The sequence below is a fragment of the Podarcis melisellensis genome (assembly GCF_964234715.1).
Source record: "Podarcis melisellensis genome assembly, chromosome: 12".
NCBI lineage: Eukaryota > Metazoa > Chordata > Lepidosauria > Squamata > Lacertidae > Podarcis > Podarcis melisellensis.
The window spans coordinates 37,057,408-37,074,224 of NC_138544.1; the positions used below are offsets into that span (position 1 = coordinate 37,057,408).

The 16,817-nt window shown below is 38.4% G+C and overlaps 1 protein-coding gene across 3 annotated transcripts in view; it reads left to right on the plus strand.

The window, feature by feature from the left end:
- CACNB2 (calcium voltage-gated channel auxiliary subunit beta 2) overlaps positions 1-16,817 on the plus strand; it is a 123,587-nt gene that overhangs the window by 9,224 nt on the left and 97,546 nt on the right. The gene's annotated exons all lie outside the window — the stretch shown is intronic.

A 16,817-nucleotide genomic window follows, 5' to 3' on the forward strand; every position in this document is an offset into this window, starting at 1 on the left:
CAGTAGATCTTATTACAAGTTGTGGTTTTCTGTTCCTTAAGAGTGTTGAAGACCAAGGCAAAGCACTATAATTGAATAGGTAGATTCCTGGCTTGTAGATTGCGTATGTAGATTCCTGGCTTAAATATGCATTTAATTCCTGTTGGATACAATAGCATAGGCAGTGCCGCCCCCCCCCGCCCCCCATTTACACGGGGGTTACATTCCGAGGTACCGCAATGCTAGTGAAATCATGTATACTGTAATTGAAACTCATTGAAAAAGTCTGCAAACACCCCGTTCCTTACCTGCCCTGCCCCTGTTCTGCCCTTTTAGAGACATTTAAGTGATGTCTTTATAATGTTTCATGGCCACTTCCAGGTTCAGCACTATGCGCGTATGCACAGTTGTGCACATATTGGAGCTGAAAGAGCAACTCTTGCAGTCATCAAGACTTTGCGGATTTCAGGCTCCAGTGGTTTCAGTAATACTGAAACAAAGCAGGTGTGGATGTCATCAGTCCTTGGATGGCAGATGACTGTACCTTCTGAACATAAATGTAATATATATAAAGTAATTTGACGATACTTCTGTATCCTTGAACATTTCAAATTCAATATTTTAAATTCGGGGGCCAAACTAGATAGGATGTTCATCAGCTTTGCATGCCTGGTTATTTTTTAACAAATAGATGCTTGCTATCTGTAATGGGAAGAAAACTCCCAGTAGCGCCAGTGGGAGTGTTATGCCCATTGTGGATAGTAGGCACAGGCCTTGACAATTATGCATTGGAACTGCAGCAGGGGGTAAAACATTAAAGCCTCCCCTCCCCCATTCTGTGCTGGCTATTCGTTTAAGAAAATATATGTGCAGGACCAGATTACATGTTATTGCTTTGGGTCTGACCCCAAATCCAACTTGTCTGAAATAATTGCAAATGAATTATACTAAGATATTTATAACAATTTCAAGGAACAGTTTGATCAACAATATCAGAGTGGACTGGTCCTTTATGCTGAAGGAGTGTAGTGGATCCAGCTCTTAATAGCATCATCTTGAGACTTTGATAATGTATAATAGACAATATAATTGATATTACAACAGAGCACATTCAATACACACCTACACAAAATACCGCTTTTTAACTTATTTGGCTCAGTTATGTAGCTTTTTTGAATGGAAAATAAACTATCTTTTCAGTATGGATTAAACAGCAGTAGCAGTTTGTTTTACCATGATGATATATGGGTATTTGAAGGAAGAACTCCTGTACTGAGTTACTTATCTGAAGGCATGCATAGTTTTTTGTACTCTGTTGTAATCTATTTTATTTAATTAGATTCAATTTATTTTTCTGTAGGGGTTTGACTAGTACTGGTGATGATGATGATGATGATTTAGAGAAGTCCATAACTTTAACTTTCAATTGTTTGGGTAATGAGATTAGATATGGAAACGTAGTTCTTAAGTTTGCAAATTTTCAAAATAGTTTACTTGCAAGTGATTTTTTTGTCTGACTATAATTTCATGTTAAGCGTTTCAAGTAGATCACAGCTATATATTTATTAAAAAGACTTATAAAAGTACAGATCAAGTAAACTAAATTGTGCAAGCAAAATCACTTTGATGAAAGGCACATAACTGTTATAAAGCAATTCCATATGCTATTGGTACTTTATATAAAAAGTTATCCTTGTGAGCCTTGTATTCAGATCTTATTTTAAAGCCTGATGTTTATTAAAAAGAAGCAACCTTATTTAAAAATCACTTTTGTAAATATTAAGCTGTGGTAAAGACTACAGGCTAGATGGGCTGCTTTAGACCAATATTTTTCAGTGCAGCCCCACAGTGTTTAAATACTGGCAGGATGCCTATTACACTGTGTTCAGTCACAAACAGGGTTATAAATAATGGCAAAGTGAATTTATTATCCATGTGATTTTCTGTAGAGGTCTTTTCTGCCTTTAGCACTGCTTTATACATGATGAATTGTGTACTTGGATATCATTCCCAAGGAGAAAATTACTTGTATCTTTCATGTCCAATACCATGAGTGACAAAATGTGCACATCTTTTTCTTTGTGACTCACTCATCAGAGAAGCCTCATTAGCAACAGGTTCCCAAAATATGCATTTGTTGACTGCATATACATAATAATGGAAAGAAATGATTATATAATAGTTAATAGGAGAAAACTGGCAGATGACACAAGCTACAGAAAAATAGGTTCAGACCCCACGGCACATAGTCAGAATTTGGTAAGGACTATTATCCAGGAGGCTATGGAACTGGGTTACTTATCGGATAAGGTAGGACAATTTTTAATACAATCTCATCCCGTGTACGAGTTTCTTACCTTTTACTAAAGGTACACAAACCTGAGAGACCGCCTCCTGGTCTTCCAATTTGTTCCAGCACAGGTTCACTCCTGGTACCTCTATCGAAATTTGTTGACCATTTTTTACAGCTTCAGGTTAGGTAAGTCAGATACATATATTAAGGATACGGCACATTTCTTTCAAATTATAGAACAACATACAGTTATTGAATCAAGCATTCTAGTCATTTTAGATGCACAGTCTTTGTACACATCTATTCCCTTGGATGAAGCAAGGTTAGTTCTGGAGGATACTCTAAATGCTCGGAAGTCTTTGGACCCCCCCCCCTTCTTCCTGATGGAATTAACTGACTTGATTTTTGAAAAGAATTATTTCAGATTTGGCCATGATTTTTATTGCCAAATTAGAGGTATTTCAGTCGGCTTACCATTTGCCTCTAGTGTGGCAAATTTATTAATGTATCAGTTTGAAAAACAATGGATCTTGGATCCCAACACTAACCCTTCTTTCCATGGCATTGAGTTATATAAATGTATAGATGACATATTTATGATCTGTTCCAATGAACCACATTTGGATGCCCTGGACAATTGGCTTAATTCAGTTCATCCCACGATTAAGTTTAGTTTGCAACATAACAGACAGGCCATCTCCTTTTTAGACAAGACCATATATAGGAGCTCCAATGGGCAATTGAATGTTACATTTTTTACTAAATTTACAGATAAAAATTCCCTTTTAAGATATGACTCCTTTCATCTATGACGCTTAAGAAACAGTCTCCCTTTCAGTTGAATGATTAGACTCAAACGGAACTCAACCTGGGGAATTATTAAGAGACTCCAGAATATTAGCTAAACAATTTCAAAATAGAGGATACCCTGATCACATCATCAACAATACAGTCAGGAGAGTGTTCAGTATTAATAGGGAGCAACTTTTTCAAAAACATTTGGAAATTGGATGCCTTTGGAAATTGAACATACAGCCTTTGATGTATAGCAAGAGACTATGAGTTTGTGGGTAAGAAGCTGAAGTGCTTTGTGGCCCAGGGTTTTTTTTTTAAATTATTGCTTCCTGTTGAATACTGTAGCCCAGGAAGAGAGGAAAATACTGGTAGTAAGCCACTGGCTGTTCAGGTGTTTTCATCAGGAAAGGTTTGCCTTCTTGGAGCATGGCCTCTGCTTCTTTGAGGAAGGACTTCCAGCAAGAGATGGGTTGCACCTCGCAGCAGTTGGCAAGAATGTGTTTGCTAAGAGTCTTGCAAACCTGATCAGAAGAACTTTAAACTAAATCCTGAGGAGGAGGGAGACAGTATTATAGATGACAGGTACTGGGAATGAATAATCGCTTCATTGATGCACAGGAAACTGAGTTGTTGCTCGAGAAACCTGCTAAAGGATAGGACGCTACAAGAAGGAATCAGCTGGACTTGTGGTTTTAGTTTTCTCTATTCTAATGCTCAGAGTATGGAGAACAAGCAAGACGAATTTGAGCTCTAAATGCAGAATGGCAAATATGACCTAATATGCATTACTGAAACCTGATGGGATGAGACTCATGACTAGAAAGTAGGAATTGAGACTCATGACTGGAAAGTAGCATGGAGGACAGACAGAGAACATATGTACAGGTAAAAATTGTAGGAGTGGGAAACTACTATTGTAGGAGTGGGTTTGCTGTAGACCTCCAAGTCAGACAGAAAACTTGAGTGTTACATTCCTACAGCAGATTACCAAACATTCAAAAAGGAGAGAGCTAGTAGTCATGGGAGACTTCAATTTTTCTGATATCTGTAGGAACTCAAACTCTGCCAAGAATGTAAGGTCCAACAAATTCCTCTGTTTCCTCACCAACTATTTCATTTCTCAGAAGAAGCAACAAGGTGATCATCTATATTCAACCTGGTCCTAACCAACAGAGAAACTGATCAATGAGACATTCCCAGCATGTTTGCACTCCTGTCTTAGCAATGTCTACACTGGCTTGGTCATGTCCACAGAATAGAAGATGTCAGGATCCCCAAGGACATGCTCGATCCATAGCAGTGACCAGAGAAGGAATGGCTTCTGGGAGGAGCACAGAAAGAAGAAAAACCATGGTGCATCTGCAGTAGCACAACTGGATGCCTTCATCTACCCTAGCTGCAATAAAGCATCTCTCTCCTACATCAGTCTCTACAGCGACAGCAGGCGCTATATCCTTCTAACAGTGTGATCTCACTCTCAAATGTGCACTCCTCCATTGTCTCTTGAGACAGATTGATGCCAACAAGATTTGGAGCACAGGATATCTTTTATTTCACTCGCTGACAACAAGGGTGCTGTGTTCACAGTGATCTAATTCTAAGCATTATCTTTTCCCTCTGTTTCCCCCCTCAGCTCACTGGATATGAAAAAATAATTGAAAGTCATGTGACAAATTGAACTATTCTTCACAAGACTTTCTTCAAGAAAGAAATGATATGATCAACATACACAAATATTACATTTTTTTCTCCCTACTGATTTAACATTTCATCAGCTATAGTGTTTAAATTTTGTGTAGTTATAATGTTGGTTCTTTAAATATGTCTACCCTGACCTAGAAATGTCATACAGAGTGCTAACCTAGGGGACTGGGTTGTAAGGCCCAATTTAAGAATATCATTAAATTCAGGTTTCAAATTTAATGACTAGCTTTCTCTTCTAAAACAGGACTTAGAAACTGGCCAATACCAGCAGATTTTCAACTTGCTTTGCAAAACATATGTTAAATTACCTATAAAAATCCTTTTTGCATTTAGAAATTGTACACAAAGGCCATATTATTGCAAAAATTATATGAAAATGTTCATCCAGTTTATTCCCTTTCCACCTATTCTTCTCCAGTTCACTAATCCGCATTCCAAAAAGTTTTAATTTCCCTGCATAGCTATTCTGACAATTTTTAAATCCAAGGAGTAGGATAATTTGTTTTTATCTCCACTGACCATTTCCATTTTCATCTCAGCAGGAAAGCAATTAAGAAAGTAATACTGAGGTCAGGCTGTTCTCTTGGCAGTAAAAAAAATGCACAGAAAGTGCTAACATCTTCCAGACATTGCCAGACAATGAAGTTTTATTTTCATTATTTTATTTTCTTCCATTTATATCCCATCTTTCTTCCATTAAGAAAGTGAACACATAGTTCCCAGGTGGTCACCTACCCAGTCACTGGTCAGGCCTATACCTGCTTAGCTTCAGCAAGATAATAGGCTAATGTGTCTGAGACAAGCTCATGTACTCTTTGACAAATTATTGCCTCTCCTGCTGTTTAGTCAAGGGGAAATGAATCGTATTGCAAAAAATGTCTGGAGATAGGAAAGCAACCCCTGTGGAGGAGAAACGTGGCCTACTTGTACCTTGGCAACACCATCACTACTTTTACTATCATTTTCAGCACCCATCAGCGTTGAGGAAGGGGGTTTTATGGTGATAGAAGAATCAAGCCAGGCTAAACAAAGAAGTTATTTGGAGAGGAATTAGCAGCCAGCAGCTCACATTAGCTCAACCAATTAGAGGTTTCACTGTTGCAACTGCCACAAAATCCCCTAGTTATTTGTAATATATGGAGTTCTGCTTTTAATTCCAGTGATACATGGATTGTATCTCTAATCTCATGGGGCTTCATTCATTTCCTGAAATACCTTGAATGTCACAGACAGATGATCCTTTGAATTATCTTTTATATTTTAGAAGGTTCATCAGCCATGTTGTGCACAAACCTGCCACTTGTTGGTGAATGCCCAAGCACACTCTTTGCACTGGTTGATTCCTGCTGACTGAAACTACTCTAATTACAAGACTAACGATCGAGTATCCATGTCAGCCTTCACTGAGAACAACTAGAGGACTGTGGGGAAAGTTGTTGTAGAACTAGTTTACTTTTGCTGCATTGTTACTCTCTTGACAGATTTCAGTGACAGTTTGGGTTCCATAACAATGATAGACTAAGTAATAGAATTACACATACACATACGCTTACACTTGATTTTTTTTTATGGTTTTGATCTTTTATTTTCTTATCCACCTAATATGATTTAGGTCTTTCTCAGTTCTCCTTGTATTTTAATGTTCTCCTTAGTGGAGTATTAGAACTAAATATAAAAAGAGGAATACAACAAAAGGCTTTCGTTTCACATAGGTGTCAGTACTAGGTTCAGGTGTCTGTTTTCTAGCTCGCTTTGATCCTATCACCTTGACACAAACTTAATACTTGGACACTCACACTTAAATGTTTGTGAGGAAAGTTGTCTGCACTGTTTTATGCGTTCAGAATGGCAGAAGACTTTGTTGAAGAAACCTCCAATGCTGAAGAACTATGGAATTCAAATGAAGCAGAAAATACAGATGCTGATATACAGAATACAGATGAAAAACAAAATGCAGATACGGTTCCAAATACTGAGGAACTGCAAAATAAAGATGAACAAGAAAGCAAAGAAGAACCATCAAATAAAAATGAAAGTGAGAATGCAAAGGAAACTCTAAATCCTAAACCTGAAAAAGAAAAGGTAACTGAAATGCAATACTTATGCATTGCTTTATTATTTTAATAGATTTTTTATGACTAGGTTGTCATACTTTGAACTTTTGGGAGGAGAACTACACTTGAATTACATAGATTGGGGAAAAGGGATATGTTGTCTGGGCAAAAGCTTCATGAAAAGGATAATATGTAGCAGAATCATCTGAGTATTCAAGGAACAGTAAGGTAGATGGTTTGTTTATTTTTAAAAAAGATACAGATTCTGAGTGAAAACTCTTGTAATTTTCATTTATTGGATGATAAATTATTTATAATTTGAGGGAGGGTTATAAATGCTGGTGCTCATTATGCAACTGATTCTAAATGAGCCAGGCTCCCTTTCAAGAGACCTTGGTTTTGTGAGACTGAGAATATTTCTTACAGATCTCTCTGTTTTCCTTTAATTTATATTAGTACATTTTAAGTTGAGATGAAAATACTTTAATGGTTCCTCTTGAGAAAAGCATATTCCATTAGTATTCTCCTTTTTTATGTATAGCAAAATCAATTTAAAAACAGACAATAGTTGTAATGGCTTTTAAATACATTTCTATTGCAGTTTTGAATTAATGGTGTTCCTTTTTTTCTTTTTCTGTTGAAAGACATTAAAGAACCATCCATAAAAGCAACAGAATGCTATCATTAACAGGGCAGAAAGTTCATTCCTTCGTTTTAAAATGCTTCTGCCTTTTTAGGAATATGAAGACATAAACATACAGCACATAATTAAATCTAAGCACTTGCATGATAGGATAGCACATTTGTATGGTAGTTCTTGAACTTTTAAGATAATGTTTTGATTACGAACATTTCATCTGATATAGAACAGACTCTGTTTGATGACAGAAAGCGGAAAAATGTTCCAATCTGAAGCTTGGGTGGATGCTTGTGCTATCTTCTGTTGGGATTCTATCAGATTGCTCTGAAAGTCATTGGTTCTGTTAAAATGTTCTGCCGTGGACAAATCAGTAGGTTTGGATGGTACTATTTTTACATCTGAAATATTATTTCAATTTTTCTATGATTGCTATCAAGTCATTCGGTAGAAAAATAATTTCAAATAAAAACCGGTATTAAACTAACATTAATGATGTTAGGACCAAACTATGTTATTCAACATATCCATGACTGGATCCCTCAGGTTTTCTTTTCCCCAGCCCAATCAAATTAAGCTATACCTCCTTCTATAGTGACGTTTCACTGATAGGGTTGGCAGCCCTCTGCAACTTCTTTTCATAGAAAGTTAAAATGTGGCTCACCCAGTTCAGCATCCTTTTATCAATGGGAAGTCCAAAAGTTAGGCAAGGACTTCACATCCCCCAATATGAATATCTAGTGCTCCAAGTCTCTACTCAACGCATATCATGCATGTTCTGTTTGAAGGGCTATTCTGTCGTGAGGGCAGTAGAGTGGTGTCTCCCAGTGTGGTCTGTAAGCGGCATGGCTCAGTGTCGTCCTAATATGTAAAAAGAAAAACTGGTTGCCAGAAACACTGGCAAATGGCGTACCTACACTTCACCTTCTTGTCAGACCTTCTAGAAAAGTACCTGATGAGCCTTCCCTCCTGCCATCAGATTTATATGGGTTGTACCATCAATTGTTAAAATAGAATTTATATTTTGTATTGTCTGCTAAGGAAGCATTCTCATATTTTTTAATGCTTTGTTGCTAATGGTAAGGAATAATCCCTGATTATGAGAGACCAATCTATGAGTTGTGAGTCAGCAGAGAAGTTCAGATCTGAAAAATTCTAAATATGAAAGAGACTGCAGAGTATTTGCTATGGGGTGTCAACATAAAGAATATAAGCTTTGAGGCGTTTTATGCTGTACTTGAAAATAAGAGTGCTGTATTCAGCTTATTTGGGTAATTTTAAAGTAAACATGTCTTCCATTAGGCCAGAATTTAGTAAACTGTAGAGTGACTGTGATCTGTTCGAGACTACTACTGCCTCAAACATTACTGAATAGATACTGTTTGCATAAGTAAGTACTGAAACATTTATATTCCACAGAGTGGTGTAGATTCCTATCTTCAACTATTTTCCTAGAACAGCAGTTGCTTACAGTTCTGTTATGCCACTACAAAATTGCCCTTGGGAAAGAAAAAGAGAAAAACAAAGGCACAAAAGATCAGTACAGTCTTTGTTTATCTTATTACAGATGATAAGTTACATTTGGGACCTTTGAATAGAAAACTCCCATGCCACTTAGCAAACTGCCTGTTATATCCCTTGAGTTTAAAAACCAATTTTCTTGAGTGTGAGAATTCTAAGGAAAACGAATCATATGGGTGGATATAAATGACTGCCGAACATTATTGTTAATTATTACAATAAGGATATGTGGGAACCTTTCCTCAAATTGTGCCCACTATGTTGTCAGGTGCAGCACCAAGTGTGACCGGAGGAACAGCTAGCCTATAAAATAGGTAGTAAATCTGTGACTATACAGGGACTGATCTTAGGGGCAAGTTACATATTTTTGTTGGAAGATCAGCAATTTGAGATTTACGTTCTTTAAAAACTCTTCAGTGATGTCATCTTAACCTGGTGAATTTCTCAGTAAAATCTAGAACTTTCATCTTTTGTCACAGCTTTTCTTCGCCACAGTTCTTAGAGTCCCATGCAGGCACAGGGATCTGCTGTATATCTTTCCTTCTCAAGGCAGATAATAAGAATTCGTTCAGCTTCACTGCAATCTCATTTTCCTTCTCTAGTACACTTTCGACTCCCTTGTCATCCAAAGATTCAACCACTTGTCTCCTGCTACTAATGTATTTGAAGAATGTATTTTGTTGGGCTTTTGCTTTTCTCAGTGTACTCCTCAAAATCATTTTTGTCCATTTGCATTTATTTTGCATTTTTTATTTATTTCATTTGTGTTCCTTTTTGTCGTCATGTAAGGACAATACTTCCATTTTCTAAAGGAAAACTTACTGTCTCTAACAGCTTCATTTACTCTGCTTATTAACAATGTTGGCATCCTCTTGGCCTTGGTGATCCTTTTCCTGACCTATGGTATACTGTACATTCTAGCTGAGTTTCCATTATTGTGGTTCTGAACAATTCCTAAGTACTTTTTGCAGAAATGTGACCCTATTGCCTTTCCACTTCCTTGTCACTAATCTTCTCATGTTTTGAAAGTTTTGTCTTTTGAAGTCAAATGTAGTTGTTGGCTTTTATTGCTACTTGAATGTGTATTGAATTTGGCATGAATTTGGCATTCAGTAACAAAAAAAATGTGTAAGTTTAAATTAAAAGCACAGACCGGTTTGATATGGCACCAAAACTTATTTGATGGCAAGTGAATCTCAGCGGGGTCTTCTTTGGCTGAGATGACACCACGGAAAGGCCTTTTCTTTACTTGCCATCAGTCTAACCTGCAAAAGTGGGTACATCCAGAGAAAGGCATGTGGGAAATATCCTAATAACCTATCAGATCTGTCAGATGCTGCTGCTGGTTGCTCGTGAGTAACCAGGCAGACCTCCAACCTGTCTTTTACAAGTTTTATTGTGCAAACTATTTACAGTGCAGAACTACAAAGTCCATGTCTGTGTTAGTCACTTGCAGAATCCGGGAGTGGCCCCTTCTGGCTTCTGCCCCAACATAAGAACTTCTGCACCCCAAGCCTCTGCCTCCCTTCCTTGCGTTTTACCCCTCTGCACAAGCTGGGCGACGGAAGAGGCGTCTGTCCCTCCTGGCCAGCCTGGCAAGATGAGGCGCTGGGGCTCTCAGCAGCATCCTCGAGCCCTTTCCCCTCTCCTCCTCTGGAGGTGTGGCTTTCCCCACCAGCAGCATGGCAAGATGAGGCGCTGGGGCTCTCAGCAGCATCCTCGAGCCTTTTCCCCTCTTCTCCACTGGAGGTGTGGCTTTTCCCACTGCCGGAAAAGGAACTGCTACTCAGGATTTTCGGAGGCTCCCTGTATCCCAGCGGCCCCCCTCCCTCCCTGCCCTGTTCCGATGGCAGTCCCCTGACAAGATCTGAATTTGAACCTTGGGGATATTGGGTCACAAGCAGTAAACAGCTTAATAGGTAAATTTTTTAAAGATATTCTTGCAACACTATTTCAGCGCCTAAACACCTTACCTCACTCATCTGATCTTTTTCAGTTTTGATATATGTTATCACATGACAGGAGTGCAGTGTAGTTTGTTACATCACAGAAAACGAATAAATGCGCACAAATCTGTCATCAGAAATGAAGCGTGCAGAAAACAGCAGTAGGGTAAAAATCAGGAGAGATTGATTGTGGCAGGAAATTCAGCTCCACTTGCATGTCCTGTGAATGTGTTCTTTGACTAGCATGTTTTTTTGCTATTAAGGGGAATGTATTCTCTACCCTGCCTTAACCCGCTTCCCTTTTCTCTCAGCAGCCACGGCTTCTGTCACTTACTTGTGACAGAGAGTGCATTTGCATTGCTTCATTTATTACTGTTTAATATGTGATAGTACTTAATTATGTTAAGAAATAAGTAATAATGCTGAAGCAAAGCTGCAAAACTTTGAGAAGTTTTTATATACAAATAGTTTTAAAATGTGCAGAATTGCCCATTTTTGTTTCCCTGCCTATGATCCCATTTGATTACAGATGGTCGGAGAGACAGTTACTATAGAAACCAGGCCATTTTACTTCAGACTCTTCCTGTTGCTATGGCGTGCTGAGGGCTGTTATGTGAAAAGTGCCACTTATAGTAGCTAGTGTAATAGAGAATATTGATTTCGAGATAACTAATAATAGTACAGTATAAAACGACATCCTAGTTAGCCCAATGAACTAAAGATTGCTGGTCTGGGAAAAATTAGTAAAAGTTTGGTTTAGAGTAATTTCATTTGGAATTCTGCCTGTCTCTGACTAATGCTAATTTTCTATTTATCATTAAATAGGTTTTATCAGTCAGTGCCCTCTGTCCTGCTTAACATTTGCGTGTGGGCATTTCTTTATCCCACCCAAATTATTTATCATTCTAAGGAAACAGGGAGTATATGGAGGAAGATGCTGACCTAAAAAGGAAATTTCCCAGCCCTCACAACTTTCAAGATAATAGACCCAGAAGGGCTTTCCAAGGGTTCATTTTAAGTCTGCAGCATTTAATAATTACAGCTGAAGTCTGCTGCCATCTCATGGCAAGAGGTTGAATAAAGATAATTTAACTAAATAAATTTAATGTTTACATGCTAGTTTCGTAAAGGATCAGAAATACTTATTCTTCCATTTCCTCCTTTTATTGTGAACTTTGCACACTTCTTTGTATTAGCTAACAGAGTCACAGGGTGTTGTATTCATCCCACTTCTCTGAGGGGCAAAACTTACTGAGATTTAGTTTCCTTTGGAAACAGGTCACAAATGAAGGAACAGCTTTTAAAGTACTCCACCAAACAGCCAAAGCCCTACTCCCACATCAGATTTATAAGAAGACAGGTGACGTCCTAAGGTGCTCACAGGGTCCAAACCTAGCTCTTCCTGTTTTTTGTCTCCATACTGAAGTTCTCTTCATAATAATAAAATTTTATTATTTATACCCCATCCATCTGGCTGGATTTCCCCAGCCACTCTGAGCGGCTTACAGCATATCTAAAAACATAAATCAAGCATTAAAAACCTCCCGATACAGGGGTGCCTTCAGATGTCTTCTAAAAGTTGTGCAATTATTTATCTCCTTGACATCTGAAGGGAGAGCATTCTATAGGGAGGGCACCACTGCCAAAAAGGCCCTCTGCCTGGTTCCCTGTAAATGCTTCTTGCAGTGAGGGTACCAGCAGAAGACCCTCAGAGGAGGAACTCAGTGTATGGGCTGAGCGATGGAGGTAGAGACACTCCTTCAGGTATACTGAGCTGAATAATAGTATCTTCACACACAGTCTCCTAGATAACATTATCTGAGATTAGGGGAAATAGTTATCATCCCTTCAGGTATTTTCTAGTTGTTCATGGTTCCTCCAGATGATCAGTTTATTGAGTTTATTAAAACTGAGCCTACAAACAGACCTCTTGGCTACCAGATCCAGGTGATTCTTTTCTTTTTGTGTTTTGATTTTTCACCACCGTCTGCCTTGTGTAATTTTCGCCTCCAGAAGATGAAGACTTCTGGAGAACTCAAAAGCTTGACACGCCTTTTGTGACTTTCAAGTTGGTTCTAATCAGCAGGGAAGTCTAGAATATTTGTTTCTTTGTGTGTGTGCACAATAACAAACTTTTCAGAAATAAGATGTAGAGGTGTGTCAGTTCTGTGGTCAGCTTTGCCATCTAGTGGCCAAAACATAATAATTTCCATCCCATGGCCCATGAGCAAACTGTGAGAGTGCTACTGTATACTTTTCTCTTTTAGTAAATGGATCTTAATATATAAATATTCCATATTAACTTTGACAGTAATTAGTAGTTTATGCTTTTTAAGAAGCAAATACTATTTTTATCTTAGCACTGTCTGTTGAAAGAGATGGTGCAGTATTGGTGGTCCAGTGAACCACTATGTTCCCCATAATGCTTCAGTTGAAATTTTGCTACCTTGTAGTATAGGGCAGTGGTTCCCAAAATACCCCCCCCAAAAAAAACCCTCAGTGAACCACTTGAAAATTGCTGAAAGTCTTGATTTATATTCAGATTAAACTTCTGAATTCCAGCCTTCCATTAACTTCACTACATTTAAAAAAGGAGAATATTCATTTTAATGCATTGAAAATCTGCTACATGAGTACGTTCTTTAATATCTACATGGTATAGTATTTTCAGTGCAACACTAATAAAATCAATATAAAGTTTAAAATAAATGCTATTATTTCCAGAAAATAAAACACAAATAATCAGTAATATACATAACATCAGAAATTCAAATTACTATCTGCTTAGACAAGTAAGGCAATGCACAACATATTTAAATTATAACTGATAAATTGTCACAAGAAATACATTTATTTTTTAAAATTGGCTTTAAGTAACAAGTCTCAAATGTTTTTAAATTTATATTGACTCCTCAAACATCTTAAGAGGATAAGTCACCATCTTTGTCTCCACAAGTAACAGAGCTTTCAGTCCACACTGATCATCTGTGAGATCATAGAATGAAGTTGATGGTTGTGTAAAATTCAATAAGCTTGTTAGAAGCTGTGTTTTCTTCTCTTCTAGGCATTTTAAGTTATGAACTACATATGTAAGCTTTCCTGCTCTGTCTACAGTAAGCCTATTCCTTTTTGCTGAATGAAAAAGTCCATAAGTACGGAAGCTACGTTCTGTTGCAGCTGTCATTGGTGGCATATTTAAAATGTCCACAGCCACTCTGCTATGCTTTGAACCAAAGCATGTTCCCGTCCACCAAACCACTGCAACCACTTTTTCAACTGACTTCAATACATATGACTTGCTAAAAAAAATCTTCCTTAGCATGATATGGTGCCAGCTCTGCCAAAATATCTTGTGCATTATTTGGTGCACTTGCTGATATTTTGAGATTATTCGTTACTTACACTGGCAATATCACAGCTTGACTTATTATTTACTAGATTTTTTTAATGTGGGTTTTAAAACTTATTCTTACATTAGAGTTTACAATTTGTGGAGAATATTCTCCACAGAATTTTCTAGCAGAGAATATTCTCACCTCACATCAATAATTTTTATGCTGCCAACCACCTTGTGATCATTAGATGAAGGGTGGTATATTGAATGAATGAATGGGTTTTTTTCTCTTCCACCCTTCCCACTCCCAGTTGCTCAGTGAAAAGCCTAATGCCAAAGGTGTTGGCTCAGTTAAGATTAAAGATATGTACTAACTCTACTCTGTGCTGCCTACAGGAGCTTTTCTAAAGGTTCTCAGACAGTAGCCAAAAGAACAGGTAATAGCATCTGTGAAGAACCAAAGACGTAAAAAGGGGAAATGAATTTGATACACTATCAGCAAGTTTTCAAAGTGTTTATTTACGGCAGACACATTTTATCTGTAAGCCACTTTAAGTCTCTGTGAGAAAAGTGGGGCTTAATAAAACACTGAACATATTGTAATTTCCTGCAGTATAAGCAAAAAACTTTATGCTGTGTCTGAACTTCCTGGAGCCCGACCAAGTGGGCCGGGGGGGGGGGGGAGATGAATGAATTAAACATTTGCAGGAAATGAACCCAAGTACTTAGAGGCCATCTTCTTTCTGTTTGAGTTCCTCCATTATTAGTACACTGCTCTTCTCATTCACAATACAGAAGGCCATTAGAGAAGATAACTAGGCATTCAAAACTGTGGTGTCCTTAGTGTGCTGGCATTAAGCTATGTGAATACATTTCATCAGTTCCAGACAGTCATTTGATCAGCTGATTCAGTGTCTGGCTAGCAACAGTCCTCGGATGAGAATGAGCCAGCTCACATAGCTCACTTTTGTAATGCTTTATATTTGGAGTTAGCTACTGACATTTTGAGTAACTTTTTAGGGGATTCTGTGATGCTCACCCTTGAAAATCCATTTTTGAAGGGTAATAATTATTCATCTATGCATTATAGTCCTCAATAAATATGTTAACAATAATTCAGATTTTATAACATTAATGCTAATAAATATATTAAGTTCTATTTCCTGTTTTCAAACACACTTATATCAACAATGTTTTCCTGACAATGGAGTTGCAGATATAGTGCTACAGGGTTTTATTTTTCAGGTGGAAGAACTTGGGAAACTTTTATCTTTGTCACTTTTATTTGCTTCTATATATGTATTTTAAATCAAAGCATAGTGAAGGCAAATACACTCCTACAAGTAGGAAGTGGATCCTGAGAGAGCTGCTTAATCAATCCCCCCCAAGGCTAACTTCATGTAGAAAATCTCCCCCTGTCTCTGCTTCTAGCCATTTGACATTTCAAAAGTGCTGTTTCTTTCTCATATGCACATCCTTGCGAGGTACTTCTGAAAACAACCCCTTCCTGGCCACCTCTGCCAATGCATTGTCCTTTCAAGGGACCAGCAGTTATTAAGAAACAGTAACTTTCTTTTGTCAAGAGCTCTTGCTACACTTGTAAACATACATTGTTCCTCCTGTCAGAAAAAGCTTGAATGCCATGCTGAGATAGCTTAAAGAACAGTTGTACATGTTAAAAATTAAAAGCTCAGGCTCATGGTTAGATAGGTATTCACATTTTTTAAAGGTTTTTCGCCATCACCAACAAATGTTTGCCCAAGCCAAAAATGGTCTCCAGTGAAGATTTTCAGTATTAGCAAGAAAAACACAATGTTTGATTCTTTACTCCTTGTCCTATACCCAGACATACACTTCTCTACATGATGATAACAGTCTCTTCACAGTCCCAGTTTATTTCTTATCAGTCTCAGAGTAACTCAAGGAACAAAAACTTGGCAGCCCAAAATTGTAAGGCACCCCAATCTCCTGCTACAGGGACAGGGGTATACCTAGGAGTTGCCAGGTTGGCCCTGACCAAGGGCCCAGGCCCAGGAGGACTTGGAGTGGCTAGGAGCCTACCTGTCCACCAGCCCATGTACACTGCACTCCCCAGGCCACTCCTCCACTGCTCTGGGTGGCTGAGCAGGACATGTAGGCTCCTCTCCTCTGGGCTTCTCAGCGAAGGAATCCAGTCACTGGCATAGGCCATCACAACAGCCCTGTGGGGGCTCTTCCACAGTCAGGTGAGTGCAAAGCAGGGCTCAGATGGAAGAAAAATGGAGAGAGTAGATGAGAGTTGCAGGAAGAGGTAAAGGGGAGGAAGGAGACAGAAGGGAAAACAGCAAACAGAGGGAGGAAGGGAGGCAGCAAGGCAAACATATGGACCGGCGGAATAATGGAGGAGGAAGAGGAAAGGCAGAGTAGACCTGACCCAACCCAGGAGGAAGTTACTGGCGGAGCACGAAAGGCAATGAAAAGCAAACCTATTGAGTTTCTGGTCCATGGTTTCTCCTGGCTTCTGAAGTGCTGCTACAGCTCCTTGCCAAGGGCACAAGGGAGCCTAAGTATGCCT